General features: G+C 41.8%; 1 non-coding gene across 1 annotated transcript; it reads left to right on the top strand.

Annotated features, from left to right (window-relative positions):
- Nucleotides 1–851: 851 nt before the first annotated feature.
- Nucleotides 852–989, top strand: LOC114813456. The gene has a single exon (XR_003761176.1). It is a non-coding gene; the product is annotated as a small nucleolar RNA SNORA7 (small nucleolar RNA).
- Nucleotides 990–22,668: the final 21,679 nt, after the last annotated feature.

The raw sequence follows: 22,668 nt of genomic DNA, 5'->3' as shown, positions 1-22,668 counted from the left end.
GATGAAAAGGGATCCGGTTCAGAAGGTTTGAGGTACTCCAATTGCATTTGTTAGCAACAATGGGCACATTCAGATTTTTGAGCCATTTCACTGGCACCACTTATGAGACCAACACAACATCAAAGTAGCAGGACAAGATTACAAGAATAACGTCCTGGAACACAGTCAGTTCTTCAGCCTTGAGGCAATCTTCAGGGCAGCACAGTTTGACTGGGGAGATATTTGAAAGGAAGGGGCAATGGTAAAATTCCGGAACAGCTGCTCTGTCGGTTGAACTGAAACAAAGACATAGATAAGCAGTCTCAAGAATGGGATGTAGAAGTGGACTTTGGGGAGATTTCTGTAGGAGATGGACCAGCCATAATAAGAGGACGGTTTGCTCTCTTAGAGCATTGCTTTAGATAATATAGGAAGACCAAGAGGTAATCTTGAAAGTGGTCTGGGCTTCTAAAAGGGGCAAATGCAACAGCCTAACCAGAAATTCTCCTTTTGCACCAAGTGCCAAGTTGTGGAGCACTGGTTTTATTAAGCGGATCCACACATTTGGATAGCATTTCACCATCAGTTGGGTCATCTTCAAAAATGAGAGATAGATGCACTTAATACAATTTTTCTAATGGAATTTATCATACACTATACTGAGAGCCCCATGTGGGACAGGGATTGTGTTCCATCTGATTATCCTCAATCTACCCCAGTGCTTAACATAGTACTCAGTCCACAGTAAGTGGGTAACAAATACCATTATTATTGTCAGCATCATCATTATCATTATTATCAAAGATGCATCCTGTTGAAAAATTTTGTCTCCTTTGTGGACAGAGAAATTTGGAGAACATTACCTCTTAATACCCTTCTCAGAGTTGCACCTGGAGAATTTCCAGTACTCTACCAGTCTTGACTACGGGAAGGAGAGTCAAGCAGCGGCCTGCCCATTCCATTCCTAGCTTGGCCAGTGGCTAGTGAATGGAAGGCAATCTGCTACAAGTCAAAACTCACCTGTGCTGGGCAGTGGTGGCATGGGAGAGAGTTGAGGGTGAGACTCAAGTTTATGTGTGGAAGGGTGAGACTCAAGTTTATGTGTGGAAGGAGGCAATGGTAAACCACTTCCTGATTTTTACCAAGAAAACTCTATGGATAAACTACCAGAATGATTGCAGATGGAGGTGTGGGAAAGATGTGGGAGAAATGTGTCCATAGCGTCACTACGGGTAGGACACAACTCGATGGCATAAGACAAGACAGGACTTCTTAATACACTTATTCAGCTCTGTGATCCAAACACAATCTAAAAGCAATCCTTTTCTCCTTTATCTTTAAGGAAGGTTGTCATTTTAAGCATTTCTCATTCATGGTTAATTTACAATGGTCTCCTTTCCCTTAAAGATAATGGTACATTCAATCAATTAGTAGTGTTTACTGAGAGCTTACCATGTGCAGAGCACTGTACTAAGCATCTGGGAGAGTACAATACAACAGAGCTGGAAGAAGTGTTCCTCCACAATGAGTTTACAATCTAGAAGGGAAGACAGACATTAATAAAGATAAACTATAAGGTTTAATTTAAAGATATGTACATAAGTGTCGTAGGGTTGATGGTGGGCAAATATCAAATGCCCACAAGTCACAGATACTAGTACAGAGACAACATAGAAGGGAGAGGGAAATGGGGAAGCAGAGGGCTTAATCGGGAAAAGCCTCTTGGAGATGTGACCTTAATAATACATTCCTGTGAATACATATTATTAATCATTTTTGAAGTTTCAAATCCACCTTGGTGTCTACATCAACAATTTACTTCCTGTGGCAAAATACAGGCTTTAAAAAAATTTAATCCAACCACTAAACAAGTTTGTCATTCCCAAATTGCCATATTACTCCCATTAACAATAAACTCCAATGCTTCCGTTTTACAACTAAATCTACCAATCTAGATTAATAACCCCCGGGTTGATTTTGGACAACAATAATATTAGCTCTGAACCCTGGAACTCAAGAATTTCAAAACGTTTGGGTTTGAGCCTTGAAAGCTCAGGGGCTGAGACAGAATGCAATAAAAAACCCAACAAAGTTGCCAAATGGGGAAGGAAGGAGAAACAGTGAACCAAAAGGCTACAGTGTTGAAAGTATCCACATTTTCAAAGCACTGTAAATATTTCTAAATTATGATATGAATGCATGCCAAATTCCAGGTACCTTAGCAGGTTGATCGTCTCAAGAATCATATAATGACAGTGTGAGAAAGGGAGACCAGATTAAATGAAGGGTTTGTAACAATGTGAGAACCAGTCTGACACTAAGGTGGTTATTAGCGGATGTTTGGGTTTTCAGCTATGATTTGGATAATTTTACATAGAGAAGATTAGCCAGGGATATGTGAGAACTAACTGCCTTTCCTAGCTATAATAATAATAATGACGGCATTTGTTAAATTCTTACTATGCACCAAGCACTGTTCTAAGCACTGGGGTAGATTCAAGAGAATTAGGTTGGGTACAGTTCCCGTCCCACATGGGTCACACTATCTTAATTCCCATTTTACGGATGAGGTAACTGAGGCACAGAGAAGTGAAGTGACTTACCTAAGGTCATTCTGCAGACAGGTGACTGATCCAGGATTAGAACCCAGGTCCTTCTGACTCCCAGGCCCATGCTGTATCCACTAGACCATGCTGGTTAGTGCTTCCCCACACCCAGGTTATTGACAATTTATACACTGCCCTATCCCCCTCCTTCACAAATGGGGAAATGCACTGAATCAATCAACTGTATTTTTGGAATTAATTTGCTCATTCAGTCGTATTTATTGAGCATTTACTGTGTGCAGACCATTGTACTAAGCACTTGGAATGTACAATTAGGCAACAGATAGAGACAATCCTTACCCAACAATGGGCTCACAGTCTAAACGGGGGAGACAGACAACAAAACAAAAAAGTAGTCAGGCATCAATAACATCAAGATAAACAGAATCTTAGATATATACACATCATTATTAAAATAAATAGAGTAATAAATAATATATAGAAATATGCACTGTACTGTGGGGAGGGGAAGGGGGAAGAGCAGAGGGAGGGAGTAGGAATGGGGAAGAGAGGAGGGGAGAGGGAAAGGGAGAACTCAGTCTGGGAAGGCCTCCTAGAGGAGGTGAGCTCTCAGTAGGGCTTTGAAAAGGGGAAGAGAGTTAGTTTGGTGGATGTGAGGAGGGAGAACATTCCAGGTCAGTGGTAGGACGGGGGCCAGGGGTCGATAGTGGGACAGGTGAGAACGAGGCACCGTGAGGAGGTGAGCGGCGGAGGAGCGGAGCATGCAGGCTGGGCTGAAGAAGGAGAGAAGGGAGGTGAGGCAGGAGTGAGCAAGGTGATGGAGAGCTCTGAAGCCAAGAGTGAGGAGTTTTGGTTTCATAGAAGGTTGATAGGCAACCACTGGAGGTTCTTGAGGAGGGGAGTGACATGCCCAGAACATTTCTGTAGAAAGATAATCCGGGCAGCGGAATGAAGTATAGACTGGAGCGGGGAGAAATGTGTCAATTGCTTACTATGTGCTAAGCACTGTTCTAAGTGCTGGGATAGATACAAGCTAATCAGGTTGTCCCACATGGGGCTCACAGTCTTAATTTCCATTTTACAGATGAGGGAAGTGAAGCACAAAGAAGTGAAGTGATTTGTCCAAGGTCACACAACAGACAAGTGGCAGAGTCAGGATTAGAACCCACATCCTCTGACTCCCAAGCCCGGGTTCTTTCCACTAAGCCATGCTGCTTGTATGTACTAAGCACTAAGATGCACTAAGCACTAGAGTATGAGCTCATCGGAATGTGGCTACCAACTCTGTTGTACACTCCCAAGTGCTTAGTACAGTGTTCTGCGCCTAGTAAGCTCTCAATAAATACAACTGATTGATTGGGCAAGTACAACATAACAGAGTTGGTATACACATTCCCTGCTCAATAAAAGGGCAAGTCATTTTACCAGAGCTAAAGTGAGTCAGTTCCTGAGTTAGGAACAGACCTTGATGCACAATTTCAATTTCTGACAAAGGTTAACCAGTGCAAGAGTTGCTCGAAAAGAGAGTAGAGAGGAAAAAAAAAAAAAAAACTGGTCTAGCGGCCCATTCTACTAATTTCCTGAAACTCATGATCTAATCCTTGCCTAAGGACAAAGGGTGGAAAAGGGTTTCTTGCTCATGCCTGGAGCTGGAAAAGTGAGAGACCAGCCCAGATCCCAGAGAAACATACTACAGAAACTGACTTGGGCCAGGCTATCATAAAATTGCGTCTTTTCTGATTGCTGATATTCACCATGCGGAGTTATACCCTATAAGGGGTATAGTACATCAAGTAACGCAGATGAACCGAGGAAAGATAGGGATGATATTTTCAAATCTGGCAAAGAATTTCCAGTCATGAAAAAAAGAATTGTGGAACTTTACAGGAAGATGTTTGATTTCCTGAACTCTGTGTGGGACAGGGGCTATGTCTGATCTGCTTACATTGTATCAACTCCAGCTTCGAGCCCAGTGCTTGGAAGATACAAGATAAACAGAACTGTTACAGTCTCTGTTCCACACAGAAAGTGGGAGAGTGAAAAGGTATTGATTTTGCATTTTACAAATAAGAAAATTAAGGCAACAGAGAAATGAAGTGACTTACCCAAGGTCACACAGCAAAGTGGCAGAGCTGGAATTCAAATCCAAGTTTTCTAACTCCCAGGCCCATGCTTTTCCACTAGGCCATGCTGATTCCATTTAAGAAATATCACAATTATTATTCCTAATGTCATATCTTAAGTAACCTGATTAGTTTTGTCTGAGGTAGATTTGGAGCTGCATCCTGTGTACAGGTTGTCTTTTGAGATATTTAGTTATATATTATTTATTTACTATGTATTTATTTAGATTAATGTCTGTCTCCCCCTCTAGACTGTAAGCTCACTGTGGGCAGGGAATGTGTCTGTTTATTGTTGCATTATACTCTCCCAAGCGCTTAGTACAGTGCTGTGCACACCGTAAGTGCTCAATAAATATGATTGAATGAATGAATGAATTTAGTTGCAGTGTTGCCTAGTGGAAAGAGCACAGGCCTGGGAACCAGAGGACCTGTGAACTAATCCCAACTTCACCCCGCTTGGACCTTGGACATATCACTTAACTTCTCTATCCCTCATTTACTTCATCTGTAAAATGAGAATTAAATCATTTGCCCTCAAATTTTGATTGTGATTATCTTGTATCTACCCTAACATTTAGTACAGTGCCTGGTGCATAGCAAGTGCATAACAAGTACGATAAAAACCAAACAAAAATCAAAACATTTGCAAAGATGGAAGTTCAAAGTAACCTAGACTACCTCCTTGCTTCCAGGTAAGATTATATCTAAATGATACAAAGTAAATAAATTGGTATCGATCCTATTTTTGTAGTCTTCCAGAGAAGAAATTTCTTAAAACTGTCACTTCATATGGATGAATCTATGTTGGTCATCCGGATAGCTACTAATTTTGCTACATTATTTTATGAAGTTGAAAGATTACAGTCTTCGATTACTATTCCTTAAATAATGAACATTTCATAGATTCATATACCATCCTCATCCCCAATCCCCCAACACTTCACTTCTTCGGAAGTTCTGATCCCATTCATTATTGGTTAATTGGCTGACTTCTCCTCTGCTATAAAATGTCCACATCTCTTGCCCAAGTACCTAAACATAGTGTTCTAACAGGATCGATCATTGCTGAGTATAAGGATTTTCAAGCAGTTTCTACATGCAGTAACCCCTAAATCGAGTTTGTTTTGTAGCTACATTGCCAAATTATACTTGGCTTTCAGTTCTCCATAAATCTTAAATCTACTATCCCAGTTAAATCTTTTTCCAACCAAAGTACAGTTTACCCTTCTACCTTGATTGATCACTCCCACTCTTGTTCTTAATGATTCCCAAAGAACTACTTTAGAGAATAAACTCTAGGAATTAGAATTTGAGACAAGAAGTCAACAGACCTAGATTCTATTCTCAGCTTTTCCACTTTAGACATGGCCATGCCAAGTGCCATTCTGGGGTGCCACAAGTCTTCTCTTTGAGAAAACTAGGAACTAAATATATGGTCCAGTTAGAAGATCAGTAAAGTCCAAGTAAGGGATAAGGTGTGATCAGTGACTGTTAGTGCTTGGGTTTTTGCATATTTGTATTCATTCCATCATCATCATCATCATCCTCATCAATAGTATTTACTGAGCACTTACTGTGTGCTGAGCACTGAATTACATACTTGGGGAAAGTACAATACAACAGAGTTGGTAGACATGTTTCCTGACCACAATGGGCTTATAGTATAGAGGGGGAGATAGACATAAACATAAATAAAAAAACATAATTTAGCAGAGATAATTCGCCTGAGTCTTATTCCTTCAATTTTTCCTGGGAAATAATACCCTGTTTCAATAACCTCGGTGCTGAACTTCTTTCTCAAATTAGAGAGGATGGGAAGAATCTTAGCACTTAGAACAGTGCTTGGCACATAGTAAGCACTTAAATACAATTATTATTATTATTATTACTATTATTAAGAGAGAAACAAGAGGGTGGAGTCACCTGCTAAAATATGTAGACTCTTCAAACAGATTTTCACCCTTATTTTCTACTCCCTGCCAACTTTTACTGATATAGGTGGACTAAACACTAACACATGATTTAACTTGTTTACCACTTCTTGGCCTGTAAGGGAATAGTTACAATAGAGATAAGAGAATTTTGCCAAATATCAGATCTTAAAAGAAGCCAATTCTGCAGGGTAAAACTATATTCAATTCTTTGTCAACCAGAGAGATGGAGATAGGGGGAGAAATAACTAAAGAATATCAGAATACCTTCTTATTATAACAACGGAAAAGAGCATACACAGGAACTTGGATAAAAGAAAAGCTTTGAAAAGAGCAAAAACCAAAGAGTAAAAAGAGTAGGTAGAAACAAATTAAAGTAAGCGCAGATTTGCTAAAAAGAGGATGAGAAAATGATAGAAGACTTTTTTGAAAGATGCACATTCCTTACGTTCAGTGGGGACGTATTACCCGGGGAGAACTCAAATTCCTGAAGTGTAGCAAGTGTGTGATCTAGGGAGGAAGAGAATGTGGGCATGCCATGGCGCAAACTGGGGGAGGGGTGGTTGGAGATGGAGGGGAGGAAATTTTAAATCACTGGCTTTTATCTAGGTACCAAGGTGCTATCAGAGTAACAGAACAAACTGTACTCAGCTTGTTTGTCTCCTTCAGGGCCAGCCTTGTGGAAGTACAATACGTGAGCTGCTTTCCTGACTTCCACTCTTGTTCAAATACTGTTCTTCCTACAGGTCTTCCAATGACTAGGGTCAGGCCATGATTGATTGACTATTTTGGCCCTGTATGCAGAGGGTGTCTTCCTGCCCAGGTGACTTACCTGATGAACAGCGAGATATCCTGCCCCTAAATTATGGCATATTGGATCTGTCCATATACCTGTAAGTCTGCAAATTCCTTGTGAGCATGGATCATGTCTATGTACTCTATTATACTGTATTCTCCTAAGTGCTTAGTACAGTGTTCTGCACACAGTACTCAATGATTACCAATGATTGATTGATCTAGCCCTATGTAGCATCTTCCCCACAGAATTCCCAGGGTCCAGCAGGAGCAACTCTGTTGAGTGGTCTCTCCAGCTGACTGAAACCGAGACGAAGTGATGAGCTGGGAGAACACTCGCTTTCCCACCCTACTCATTTTTCAAACCATGAAAGCACTTTCCAATGGACATCAATGGGATAAATCAACAGTTAACCTGGGAAGCGACCAAATACACCTCAGGGGAGTCAGGGATCAATTCTTCTGAATGCACATGTAGCTGGATTTCTTCAGGAAAGCTTCAGTGAATTCAGCCCCCAAATCTGAGAATAGATGTAGGGCAGACCTCTACCAAGTGCTATGAATCAATTTTTTTAATGGTACTTCTTAAGTTATTACTATGTGCCAGGCTCTGTATTAAGTACTGGGGTAGATACAAGATAATCAGGTTGGACACAGTCCCTGACCCATCTGGACCTCAGAGTCCAAATTGGAAGCAGAGGATTTAATTCCCATTTTACATAGGAGGTAACAGGCACAGAGATGTTAAAGTCACACAGAAGAGAAGTGGCAGAACCGGGATTAGAACCCAAGTTCACTGACTCCAAGGCCCATGATACTTCCATAAAATCAAACTGCTTCCCTAGAAGCAGTTCCATTTTGGATGAACAAATTGCATTTCTTTTGGAGGAAAAACAAGCAGCATGGCCTAGTGAATAGAGTGTGGGCCTGGGACCTAGGTTCTAATCCCAGCTCCAACACTTGTCTGCTGTGTAACCTTGGGCAACTCACTTAACTTCTTGGTGCGTCAGTTACCTCATCTGGAAGTTGGGGATTAAGACTGTGAGCCCATGTGGGACAGGGACTGTGTCCAACCTAATTCGCTTTGATCTACTCCACTGCTTAGTACAGGACATAGAAAGTGCTTAACAAATACCTTGGAGGAAAAAAAAGTGCAATTCTTTAGAATTTTAGAATTTTTTTTGGTTTGGCAGCCCACTATAAGCAAAATCACAGAAAGCATCAAAGCCATTAGTGGGGGTGGTGTGGGGGGGAAGAGTGTGAAGGAGAGTGGCCAGAGCCTCTGTGACAGTAGTAGGACAGGACCATGATGCTCGGGGAGTGTGTTAGTATCACCCAGAGAGAGGGCCATAAACAAATTGGCAAAAGGGGCACCTACCTGGAATCCTCTGTGACCACCAATAGGAGGCCCTTACTTACTCTTCCAATAGCAATAGTCAGTCAGTCAACTGCAGCATGTATCCGTAGAAAGAGCCCGGACTTGGAAATCAGAGGTCATGAGTTGTAATCCCGGCTCCGCTGCTTGTCAGCTCTATGACCTTGGGCAAGTCACTTATCTTCTCTGTGCCTCAGTTACCTCATCTGTAAAATGGGGATAAAGACTGTGGAGCCCTATGTGAGACAACCTGATTACTTTGTATCTACCCCAGTGCTTAGAACAGTGCTTGGCACATAGTAAGCACTTAACAAATACCAACATTCTTCTTCTTATTATCATTGAGCCTTTACTATGTGCATAGCACTGCACTAAGCATTTGGGAGAGTACAGTATAACAACATAACAGATACAACCCCTGCATCCTCTCCCCATACTTACTTCTGCTTCTTTGCTGTGGGCTAACAGGAGCTCCACAGGGTAAGGAGGGGACATGAACTATGAATTCTGGGAGCAGGATATGGAGACCACTATCCAGCAGACCCCACAGGAAACTTAATCTTACCAGACTTGAGCATGAAGATGTGCTCGTCCCCTAAAACTGACCACCCTAGGGGCCCAAGCCGAAGCTTTTTATTGAGATCATCACTGTCCGCAACCACATGGATGAGTCTAGGATTCTGCAGCTGGTATTCAGCAAGAAGTCCTCCCTAAGAAGAGGGCCAGATTAAAGCAGATTTGAGGGGCTAGAGTACAGGGCTTTGGGCTCAGGAGGACCAAGTGGTGACACCCGTCAGGCCCAGGAAGGAGATCCCATTGGAAGGCAGTTCCAATAGTGGAAGATTAGTGGCCCTTTGCTTCCAAACTGGGATGCAGGAGCCAGGAAGAGCTGCTGCAGTGAGGAGGAAAATGTCCTATGTCATTTGTGCCCCAAGGCCAAGGGCATTTCCTGGCCAATCCCAAGCTTCCTCCCCTGCTCCCCTGCTGCTTGCAGGAGTTTGCTGGGACAGTTCAGCAGGCAATCTCCTCTCTTTCCTTACCTCCTGCCCCTGGCCAAGACCTACAATTCTGTCCTCTTGGATGGGATGACATCTGGGAGCCAAGATGCCAGTGTCTGAGATGTCCAACAGAGTACAACCCTCCCTTCATCCCTCCCAAACTGGGTCGGGTTTTACCAATTCCCAGAAACAATGCTTTTGCTTAATCTAAGCTCTTCCTCCCTCTCCCTCCAAATGACACAGACCATTCTGCCCAAACTGGATTTGGGAACCCCTTAGTATTTTTCTGGGGAAAAAATCAAAAGAGGGTTGGGGCAGGGAGGTAGTGGGGGGAGGAAAAACAAGGCACAATCCAATGATATCATTCCCAGCATGATTTAATGATCTCATCATACCATGGATGTGCAATTGGACATAAAGGCATCACAACAGGAGGGAAAGGGTTAGGGAGATGTTCACAAAATCTAATAGCCTTGGATCCACAGGGAAAAAAAAAATCAATATTACATTGGGTAGAGGAAAGCTTAACTTGTGGGAACATCTTCCTCTGACAGTTTGTTTTATTCTTTCCACTCATCCTAAAAGTAGAATCAATGTTGAAATGAACCACAGCTGCCTTAACATTAAAGTAATTCCCAGTTGGCCCCTTGATTTTTTTTTTAAGACAGCCTCTCAAACCAAAAAGCTCAGACACCCAAGTTTTACCTCTTTATCTAGGGAATTCCATTTGAAACTGTGGACTAGGTTCTAAATGGAAAAGAAGCTATGCTTTTAGTATTAAGGTCACACTGATCTGAAAGGAGATTATTTTTTCTTTTCCAACAGTTTCAAGCATAAAATGAATAATGAATGAAGTTCAGGGTCTCTTTGAAGGGAAGAGAAAACACATATTTAAGCTTTTCTTATGCTAAAACCCCTAAAGAATGTTGTCAGCACAATGGATTAGCTTTAGTAGCTAACACTTGTGTGGCAGTATCAAGTAGGCGTCAGATAACATTTAGACATTTAGATGACAGAGTGCTTTAGGTTGTGGAAATTTTTTAAAGTACTATTACTGCTACTACTAAAAATAATGGTACTTGTTAACCGCTTACTATGTGCCAAGCACTGTTCTAAGCATTGAGCTAGAAACAAGCAGGTTGGACACAGTCCCTTTCCCACATGGGACTCACACTCTTAATGCTCTCTACTGAAGTTTAAAGTCCAGAACCTCTAATGCCAATGACTGGCATTAATCAATCTCAATCTCAATCAATCTCAATATCATCTGTTTTGCCACTAATACCTTGCTCACACTCTTCATCTCACCTGGAACTCCCTGCCCCTCCATATAATAATGATGGTATTTGTTAAGCGCTTACTATGGGCAGAGCACTGTTCTAAGCGCTGGGGGGAGATACAGGGTAATTAGGTTGTCCCACATGAGGCTCACAGTCTTAATCCCCATTTTACATATGAGGTCACTGAGGCACAGAGAAGTTAAATGACTTTTCCACAGTCACACAGCTGACAAGGGGCAGATCCGGGATTCAAACCCATGACTTCTGATTCCCAAGTCTGTGCTCTTTCCACTGAGTCATGCTGCTTCCCATATCTGACAGACAACTCGTGTCTCCATCTTCAAAGCCCTTCTAAAACCATATCACCTCCAAGAAGCCTTCCCTGACTAAGCCATCATTCCCCCACACTATTTTCTCTCCCCTCTGCATTGCCTGTGCTCTTGAATGTGAAGCCCTTAACCAATCAATTATATTTATTGAGCGCTTATTATATGCAAAGCACTGTTCTAAGTGCTTGGGAGAGTACAATGCAGCAGAATTAGCTAAGCACTTCGATACTCACCCCACCCCCAAGCCCCACAACACTTACATACCTATCTCTTTATTCAGCTATTTTCCCTATTTGTAATTTATTTTAATGTCTGTCTCCCTCTCCAGACTGTAAACTCCTTGAGGGCAAGGGTCGTTGTCTACCTACTCTACTGTATTGTACTCTCTCAAGTGCTTAGTACACAAGTTAATACTCAATATATATTATTAATTGAAATAAATGGAAATATTGCATTTAGAGTATAGACTTGTTCAAATGGGAGAAGATACAAGGATATATTTTTGGCTTTATCCAAAGTACAGTACAATATATTGTTCACAGATTACTGAGCATTCAAATGTATAAAATGTATAAAATATATTAGAGAAGCAGCATGGCTCAGTGGAAAGCACACGGGCTTGGGAGTCAGAGGACATGAGTTCTAATCCTGACTCTGCCCCTTGTCTGCTGTGTGACCTTGGGCAAGTCACATAACTTCTCTGTGTCTCAGTTACCTCATCTGGAAAATGGGGATGAAGACTGTGAGACCCATGTGGGACAACCAGCTTACCTTGTATCTACCCCAGCGGTTAGAACAGTGCATGGCACATAGTAAGGGCTTAAAAAATACCATAATTGTTATTATTATAAAAATGCTTAATCACCCTTTTTAGCTCGATAATACACTGAGGGCAAGAATTATTTCTGTAGATTTGTTCTCCTATACAGGGCTAAAGCAGTCAGTGGGGTGCAGCAAATCTAGCAAATTAGAGAATCTAAAAGTTTGCCCTTATCTACTTTGACTGCACCTTTCATAACTGCCCTTTCACCAGGCCATGTAAAACCCAGGTATTGCATTCCAAAAAGCACTTATCTGCTGTTTTAGTTGTTCCTGGGAGCAAAGGTTTATTTGCATCATTGTTACCTTGGCAGGATTTTGTCCCCTCAGATGTCAACAGGATTTTTGTTTGTTTTTTAAATAAAACAGCAAGTAGTTTGATTCTCCCTGATGAGTGGGAATGAGCTCTAGCTCTGTTCCGCTCTGCCCCCACCCCTACCCCGACAAAACAGGCCCAAAAGGAACCTCCACTAGCTTCTTTTGAGAATGCAATAGGAGTAATGGAAAATATGCTGCCCTCAACTGCACTAGCTAGAAACAAAGTTACTAGAGAGCTCCACCACCTGAAAAAGATTCCATGACTTCAATGAGACCACATCCTGTGTCTTCCCAACTCCACCTCTGATTTCCTAACAATATACACCCACCACTTTCAGAATCTGTTGCCGTTTTTAGCTCTATGTTTCTAACTCCTGTGGAGAAAGGCACCTTTGCTCATAATGGGCCAGGCTATCTGCAGTCTGTCAGTTTGCTGCTGCTTCCTCAGAACTGTCAAAGGTGGTGGCTCAGGTTTCCTGTTATCCATCTTCCACAAACAACCAGTGCATCAGAGCCTGTGAATATTGCCATTTGCCATAATGAACACAAAGTGAGACATATTTATAGCCCATCATTTTCGAGAGGACAACATGGAGGATGAGATCCTATCTCAGCTGGTGGATATGTCTGAAAAGACAGCCATGTATCACACAATCCATTCCCCACTGCCCATAAAGATGGTTCCTTTTGGTGCAGAAGACCCTTGGGGCCATCTGGAAATGCCTACATCAGACTGGAGTGCTGATTGATACCTTCTTCTTGGACTAGTGACCAGGATAAGGTCTATTTGTAGCTGCTTCCCTAAGATTGATTTTTTGGGGGAGGGAAAGGGGGGACAGGGACTCCTTGATTCTGGAAATTTATGTTAGGCTTGCCTGAGCAGAAATGTAGTAGAAAAAGAATATTCTCAAAAACATAAAAATTCTCCTCTCTCTTTGGCTTCATGTAGTGACTTTCATTTTATAAAGTATTCCCAATATCCTTTTCAAATCCATTCTAGTAGACTCTGCTCTCAAAGCAAAACAAGTTTTATTTGTCACAAACGTAAATTGCTTCATTTGCGAGTACAGAATCAAAGCCAGTATTTAGGGAGGTGTTTTCCTTCTGAAGCACAGGTATTTTATTTCAATTTATTTTATTTTAAAGAAACGTTTCCAGTTTGGAGGCAACTCTGCCAGTGAGCATTTTCTTGGGTTTCCCCCTTTCTTTCAGGCACGGGCTTAAAAACAGAATTTAGTTAGGCAGAGGAGTCACCTGCCTCTCCTCGTTGTTGTTCCAATCCAGTAATTGCTTGTTTGGGGAAACTCCAAACTCTGCACAGCTGTTTGCTAATATGCATCTTTGGTTCAATGCAGTGAGTGCAGTTTATTCCTCAAGAGACCAACATTTTGCTACCTTGGGGAAGCTAATGGCAAAAGATGAAGTTTGTGGCAACTCCCCACAAAACTTCCCCCATCTCGGGTAGTGCTTCAAAGCCAGAAATCCTGAAAGAATAGTTTGATATATTCTACCGTCTTAATGTATAATCAGCAACTGAGCATATCAATTACTGAATTTCATCTTTCTAGGTACCAGTTGAACATATTTTATCACTAGTTAGGTCGGTTTTATATTAAAGTGGAATAAATGATACCAGTGATTTAAAAATCATTTGACTCCAAAAGTATACCAAATGCTAAGATGCCAAACTTTCCATTTTTGCTCTTCTGCTTTGTTTACTTTCAAAAGTTGGACTATGAATGAAAACCCATGTTTTAAAAAATTGGCACAGAATATCTCAAATAGAAATATGTTTCAAAGTGATATTTTAAAACCTCTGATCATTCCTTGGGTAATACTTTCAAGTAGTTATTTTATATGAGGGAAACTCCCAGCTTTGCAAAACAAATTAAGCAAAAAGGATGATTTCTTTCACTGTTCAGAAAATTTGATATTTTAGGGCCAACATATTTTTTTTTTATATTTTATCCAGTTCTTGACTAGAATTCATACCTTTGGCTTAAAATGAGTCAATTTTTTTCACCATGTAAATACCCAAATCACTAGTCTTGTTTTGGAGAAACAATTCCCTTTCCTTTCCCACAAAACCTGTCTCTGTAGCTTTGTCTTGCTTAGTAATGCTGCATAAAAGAAACAGATGAAGATAAAAAGAATGTAATCTTGATAAACTAGGTCGACTTTCTGAGTGAAGAGCAGCTGAGTGCTTGGGCCCAATTCTTCGAGCTAGAAGGTGTGAAGGTTTGTTTTCTGGTCAGTTTTGGCCAAAAGCCTGCAACAGAATGAGGCTAAGGTATCCTGATTACTGTTTAGTATTCTGTCAGTAAACACAAGTGCAAATAAAACAAGTGCATTTTAGTTTTCTTGCTTAACTAATTGCTGCAGAATATTCAAGTATAAATAAAGAACAAATGACCTTCTGGTAGAAACTCTGGTAGATATTAATTATTCTCTGAGGTAGATAAGAAGTGGCATTGGAAGTTGCAAAATGACTTCACACTGACCATTAACAAAAGTTAGCAAAAAGGCTATTGCAAATATAATAACCTCACAGTACTTAGACCAAAGTTGGGTGACTCCTGTTTTTAAATTAGAGAAACAGTAACTATTTAAGTAAAGCATTCCAATCACTGCTGGACCTTCTTAAAAGTCTTTGAAACTCTTAAAGCTTTACAGAAATCATTGGCATGCATTGTTGGGATCTTGAAGATGTGGTTTTATTTTGAGCTTCTGTGAGAATAACTGGGTTAATAAATAAGGCTTATGCATGTATCTGTGCTCAAGGAAGACAGAAGGAACTAAAGATACAAAGACCAAACTTTTTCCTTTGATGGAAGTAGTTAATTAAATGTGGAATATGTTGTAGCTACCCGTATGGCCTAGTGGATGGAGCCCTGGCCAGGGAATCAGAAGGGCACAGGTTCTAATCCCGGCTCCACCACTTGTCTGCTGTATGACCTTGGGCAAGTCACTTCACTTCTCTGTGCCTCAGTTCCTTCATCTGTAAAATGGAGATTAAGACTGTGAGCCCCGTGTGGGACAGGGACTGTGGCCAACCTGATTTGCTTGTATCCACACCAGTGCTTAGAACAATGCCTGGCAGATAGTAAGCGCCTAACAAATTCCATTATTATTATTATTGTTTTCTCACAGGGCTTTTCCCAGTCTCTTTACTGCTGTGAGACACTCTAACTTTTCTAAATCCACCAGCCCAAGAAGGCAAGCCTTCTTCCAATTCCTGGACTGCCTGCTGCAGTTGCTACCTAATAATCTACTTGTTTATTTCTGTGAGACTGGGCTCCACTCTTTCTTAAAGTGCTTGTTTTCTGCTATCCCTGACTCAGAAGCCCTCTCCAGCCCACCATCTTGTTAATCCTGCTGTATCAACCATCCTCCTTCATCCTACCCAACAGAACTGTGTTGGGATAAGCAGCACCTCAAAGTACGCATAGTACAGTGAATGCTGCTCCTGCCTCATAACTGAACATGTCCAGAATCTGAATAACTTGGGAGTTTAAAGAGAAGCATTATTTCAGTGAGATCTGAAATAATATCCATCCAAACTGCTACCACGATGATAAAAGCACTCAGCCTACCCTGCCTTGACTACTGCATCAGGCTCTTTGCTGACCTCCTTACCTCTCCCTACTCCAGTTCATACTTCACTCTATTGCCTGGATCATTTTTCTAAAACACATGGTCAGTCCACATCTTCCCACTCTTCAACAACCTTCAGTGGGTTGCCCATCCACCTCACATCAAAAAGGAACTCCTTATCATTGCTTTAAAGCACTCAGTCTCTTTGCGCCCTCCTATTTTATCTTATAGATTTCCTTCTACAATCCAGCCCATTCACTTTAACACCAAACCTACTAACTGTACCTCAGTTTTGTCTATCTCACTGCTGACACCCCCCTACTAGCTCACTCGCTACCTCAGGCCTGGAATTTTCAACCCCTTCATATAAAAGAGACTCTCCTCAACTGCAAAGCCTTATTCAAATCATATCTCCTCTAAGAGACTTTCCTCAACTAAACCCTATTTTCCTCTACACCCTCTTCCTTCTACTTGGCCCTGGCACTTGGATTTGTACCTTTTATTTGATCTCCCTCAGCTCCACAGCATTTATGTACATATCAGTAATTTATTTTAATGTCTACCTCCCTTCTCGACAGATCATAAGCTCCTTGTGGACAGGGAACATGTCTACCAACTCTGTTATACTCTCCCAAGTGCTTAGTAATAATAATAATAATATTGGTATTTGTTAAGCACTTACTATGTGCAGAGCACTGTTCTAAGTGCTGGGGTAGATACAGGGTAATCAGGTTGTCCCATGTGAGGCTCACAGTCTTAATCCCCATTATACAGATGAGGTAACAGGCATAAGTGAAGTGACTTGCCCACAGTCACACAGCTGAAAAGTGGCAGAGCCGGGATAGTGCTCTGCACAAGGAAGTGCTCAATAAATAGGAGTGATTGATCTGAAAACACACTATAGATATCTCTCGATGATTCTCTTAAAAATTTACAGTGATCTGAAAAGATTAGATGGCCACACCTGTTGAAATTTTCAGTTTTCTATTACTTATATCGCCAGATCTATTACTCATTGTGGTTAAAACTGCATTCAATTTTTTCCTTTCTTGTCTATGGCATTGAGCAATCTTGGCCAGGCAATTATACATGTTTGTTATTCTGCTACATCACAAGGAAGAAACCTAGGATGAAAAGACACCTGTTATTAGAGTGCTATCATAATAATTCAGCTCCCCTCATGTCTCCAGCAAATTCTTCACCGTCTATCTTCTTTATCCTGCATTTACAGCATGAAAACACTTCATCACCTTTAATCATTGTTTTGGTCAAACCCAAAACAGATTAATAATAAATCTCTCTCCAGTAATTGCAACAAAGAATCCCTATCCCAACAAACTCAGTGTTCTTCATTGAAATTATATTAATCCATTTTCGGCTCTTCTTGGAACTGAAAGTATGTTTTGCGGGGAGAGGGGGCGGGAGGGGACTGGAGGAGGGGGTGGGAAGTGAGAATAGGGGAGCCTGACATTGCAATTCTTTTGAAGAGGAACAATCTGTTTAAGTGGATTTTAGGGAAGCGGTGTTGTCTGGTGGAAAAAGCACAGGCCTGGAGGTCAAAGGATATGGGTGCTAATCCTTGCTTTCTGTGTGATTTTGGCCGCCAAGTCTCTTAACTTATCTGTGCCTCAATTTCCTCATCTTATGGGAATTCAATATCTGTTCTGCCTTCCCTTTAGACCGCTAGCCCAGGTGGGGTTAGTATAGTGTTTGGCATATTATAAGACCTTAACAAATAACATAATCATTATTATTATTATTCCCTGGGTGACTGATTACTGTCTCTTTTAATGAGAACAGTACTGGAAATGTCAAAAAATTGTAATGCTAGCCTGCTTTCCCTCAAATTATTCCCTTTAGGACATCACAGACTCCGGCACTCTGTAATAACATTGGAATCACCAGAAGCAGCAAGTAAAAATTGACCTGTACATTCTTAAAGGAAATCTTCAAGGATTTTTGGAGAGTTGGAATTCATTAAGGTGTTTAGTTTACATTGATATAACTTTCACTCTCCAAACACCCTCTGAAAATTCCCATCTTGCTGTCAGTTCGATCAATCATGTTTATCGAGCATTTATTATTATTAATCATATTTATTGAGCACTTACTGTGTGCAAAGCACTGTACTAATTATGTGCTAATGTACTAATTATGTGCTAATGTACTAATTATGTAATAATTAAGTGCAGAGCACTGTACTAAGGACTTGGGAGAGTACCATATAACAGAATTGGTGGAGTTGTTCCGGGTCCACGACTAGTTTACATTCTAATTTCTATCATTATTTAAAGATCCATGTATCCACATTGAATATGTGCCTCCCAAGGCTATATGGAGAGATGTTGTCTCATGACCTTTATGTTCCCTTTACTTCAGATGCACTTCCTCTAATAACAGTGAGGAAGTGGCAATTTATGCCCCCACATACCTTCACAGGCCAATTCTGTGACTTCCCTCAATTCTGTTCTAGTCTCTCTTTCTCTCCCTCACTCCTCTGCAGACAGCTTGAAATACTTGCCAAATCTGCAGGACTGCCCCGTTGCTAACTAAGCCTTTTAGAGTCTTGATTGTTTTTGTTTTCTCTTCTGTCTCTCCTTACCGGTTCCTAGCCCAGTCGTGTTTAGCTAACTGAGAATTCATGGAGGGCCCTCCCTGCTGCTGATCTAAAATAAAGCTTAGGCACTGACAGAAAATTAAGAATTGAGACTCAAGGACAGTCATGTGAGCATTGACGAACAACATTACTTGCCATAAATTAGAGGCACTGAATTACAGGAAATGATGCTAAATCTCTCTAAAGTTGGCCACCTGCTTCTAATCCTCCTGGCAGGAAAGACCCTTCAGGAATTCCCACAGCCAGATGAACACCTCCTACATAGTCTTCTCCTGAAACTGCTTCCCACCCTTTGGAGCTTCAGACAAGGCCAAGGTAGTTTCTCAAATTTCATTCAGTTGCATTCATTGAGTGCTTACTGTGTACAAAACACTATACTAAACGTTTGGGAGAGTACAATATAACAATAAACGGACACATTCCCTACCTACAATGAGCTGTGCTTATGGTCTTTCAGAGAGGGGCTGGAATATAGGAAATACATTCCACTCAAAAGGGGAAGTGCGGAAGGTAACAAATAAGCAAATCCCATCTTAGCTACTAAAGTAGCTCAGCTTCGTTAATCCCTGAAAGAATTTCAATTTAAGTAATAACGATAATAATAACTGTGGTGTTTGCAGTTACTCAGGGAAAGCGAAAAAACCCCAGAGACAGGCAGAGGGGACAGTAACAATACCCAGGACTGACTCGCATAGCCATCTCACCCCATGTCACCAAACAGTGACTCTTATTTTATTTAAATGAGTTAATAATGTGACCAAGCTGGCTCCCTTCTTCTGGTCTTGCTCTGGGAACTAGAGAAGAAATGGGTCTAAGGAAATAGGGACCCGGGTGACCGGAGTAGATGGGGGTGGGAGGTTTGGATTAATTCACCTCCCATTCCCTTTGCCTTCTAACACCAGCCCACTGCCCCTCTGAGTCCCCGAGTGGAGGCAAAGGCTTCATAAACGGATTGTTTTTTTCTATTATCCCAAAGTAAAGGAGTTCATGCAATGCAGGATTCTATGTCTCCACAGCTCTTCCTCTTCTGCCCAGTCAAAAAGAGAATCCATCAGTGGTATTTACTGACCGTTTTATTATGTGCAGAGCACTGTACTAAGCGCTTGGGAGAGCACAATACAACAGAGTTTATAGTCTAGTCTAGTTAAACACCTAAACTGGTTTATTCAGCCACCTCTTCAGAAGGATCTGAATGACAGGACATACTTGAAAGGATGGAGTATGTATCTGGCTCTACTCATTTCTTGAACCAGATTTGGTTATCTCGTTATCTACCCCAGCACTTAGTACAGTACTTGGCACATAGCATTTCATAGATACCACAGCGTAGTATTGTCATTATTATTATTAGCCCCTCCACTCCCGCCAGCCTTACATTGGACATCCTAAAAGAAAACTCGGATAACACGAATCAGTCAAGTGCATTTGCTGGGAAGTCACTTGTACAGTCCACTACAATCCACTACTTAACATTCCTTTTCCACAGCTCCTGCTGGATTCCTTATTTTATGTTTTGTCACTCTTTCTGGATGGGGAACAATGGGTCTCGTTGGTTTCCTCCTAGGAATAAATGCCAGGAGTCAAAGAAAATCAGGGGGAAGGAATAACCCAAGCCCAGCTACTCGCCCCTCTCCAATTCCCTCCAGCAGAAAAGCCGGCTCAAATGGAGGCCCTGGGTGAAGGATCTGAGCACGGGAGGGGAGGGAAGAGACACATGCAGTTGGCAACCCGAGGAAGGATTTTTTCTTGCAAGGTGGCAGGTGCAAGCAGGACATCCTCTAAACTCATTGTGGACAGGGGATGTATTTGATATTATATTGAACCCTCCCAAGCGCTTAGTACAGTGCTTTGCACAGCATGAGAAGCAGTATGGCGTAGTAGATGGTGCACAGGCCTGGGAGTCGGATGATCTAATAATAATAATAATTATGGTATTTGTTAAGTGCTTACTATGTACAAGGCACTGTACTCCACCAGTTGTCTGTTGTATGCCCTTGGGCAAGCCACTTCACTTCTCTGTGTCTCAATTCCCTCATCTGTAAAATGGGATTAATAATAATTATATTTGCTAAATGCTTATGTGCCAAGTACCATTTTAAGAGCCAGGGTAGTTACAAGGTAATCCGGTTGTCCCACGTGAGGGTCACAGTTTTAATCCCCATTTTACAGATGAGGTAACTGAGGCACAGAGAAGTGAAGTGACTTGCCCAAGGTCACCAGGCAGACCAGCGGCAGAGCAGAGATTAGAATCCACGACCCCTAACTCCCAAGCCCGTGCTACTGCCACTAAACTACGCTGCCCGTATTTATTGAGAGCTTACTGTGTGCAAATAATAATAAGTAATAATAATAATAATGGTATTTGTTAAGTGCTTACTATGTGCAGAGCACTGTTCTAAGCGTTGGGGTAGATACAGGGCAATCAGATTGTCCCACGTGGGGCTCACATTTTTTAATCCCCATTTTTACAGATGAGGTAACTGAAGCACAGGGAAGTTAAGTGACTTGTCCAAGGTCACACAGCAGACAAGTGGCAGAGCCTGGATTAGAACCTACGACCTCTGACTCCCAAGCCCGGGCTCTTTCCACTAAGCCATGCTGCTTCAACCAAAAATAAGATGTTGGTATTTGTTAAGCGCTTACTGTGTACCAAGCGCTATTCTAAGTGCTTGGGAGTCAGAGGTCGTGGGTTCTAATTCCCACTCCACCCTTGTCAGCTGTGTGACTTTGGGCGAGTCACTTAAGTTCTCTGTGCCTTAGTTCCCTCATCTGTGAAATGGGGATGAAGACTGTTAGCCCCATGCGGGACAACCTGATTACCTTGTCTCTTGCCCAGCGCTTAGAACAGCACATAGTAAGCGCTTAATGAATACCATCCTTATTATTATTAGCGCTTACAACAGCGCTTGGTACATAATAAACCCTTAACGAATACCATCCTTATTATCATTAGCGCTTAGACCAGCACTTGGTACATAGTATGCGCTTAAGGAATACCATCCTTATCATTAGCGCTTAGAACACCGTTTGGTACATAGTAAGCGCTTAAGGAATACCATCCTTATTATCATTAGCGCTTAGAACACCGCTTGGCACATAACAATAATAATAATAATAATGCTGGTATTTGTTAAGCGCTTACTGTGTGCAGAGCACTGTTCTAAGTGCTGGGGGAGATACAGGGTCATCAGGTTGTCCCACATGAGGCTCACAGTCTTAATCCCCATTTGACAGATGAGGGAACTGAGGCACAGAGAAGTGAAGTGACTTGCCCACAGTCACCGAGCTGACAGGTGGCAGAGCCAGGATTCAAATCCATGACCTCTGGTTCCCAAGCCCGGGCTCCTTCCACAGAGCCACGCTGCTTAACGAATACCATCCTTATTATCATTAGCGCTTAGAACAGCGCTTGGTACCTAGTAAGCGATTTTGTTTTGTTTTGTTGTTTTGCTGTCCGTCTCTCCCGTTTAGACTGTGAGCCCGTTGTTGGGCGGGGATTGTCTCCATCTGTTGCCGAATTGTACATTCCAAGCGCTTAGTCCAGTGCTCTGCACATAGTCGCTTAGTCCAGTGCTCTGCACATAGTCAGCGCTCAGTAAATACTACTGAATGAATGAATGAGATCCTGAGCCCGTCATTGGGCAGGGCCGGTCTGTCTCTGTTGCCGAACTGTACCTTCAAAGCGCTTAGTCCAGTGCTCTGCACACAGTCAGCGCTCAATAAATACTACTGAATGAATGAATGAATGAATGAATGAATGAATGAATGAATGAATGAATGAGATACTGAGCCCGTCACTGGGCAAGGCTGGTCTCTCTCTGTTGTTGAATTGTCCATTTCAAGCGCTTAGTCCAGTGCTGTGCACATAGTGCTCAGTAAATACTACTGAATGAATGAATGAGATGCTGAGCCCCTCACTGGGCAGGGCTGGTCTCTGTTGCTG

Source organism: Ornithorhynchus anatinus, chromosome 7, assembly GCF_004115215.2.
Source record: "Ornithorhynchus anatinus isolate Pmale09 chromosome 7, mOrnAna1.pri.v4, whole genome shotgun sequence".
Taxonomy (NCBI): domain Eukaryota; kingdom Metazoa; phylum Chordata; class Mammalia; order Monotremata; family Ornithorhynchidae; genus Ornithorhynchus; species Ornithorhynchus anatinus.
The sequence above is the reverse complement of the archived record's forward strand: the minus strand, read 5'-3'. Positions and strand labels throughout refer to the sequence as shown.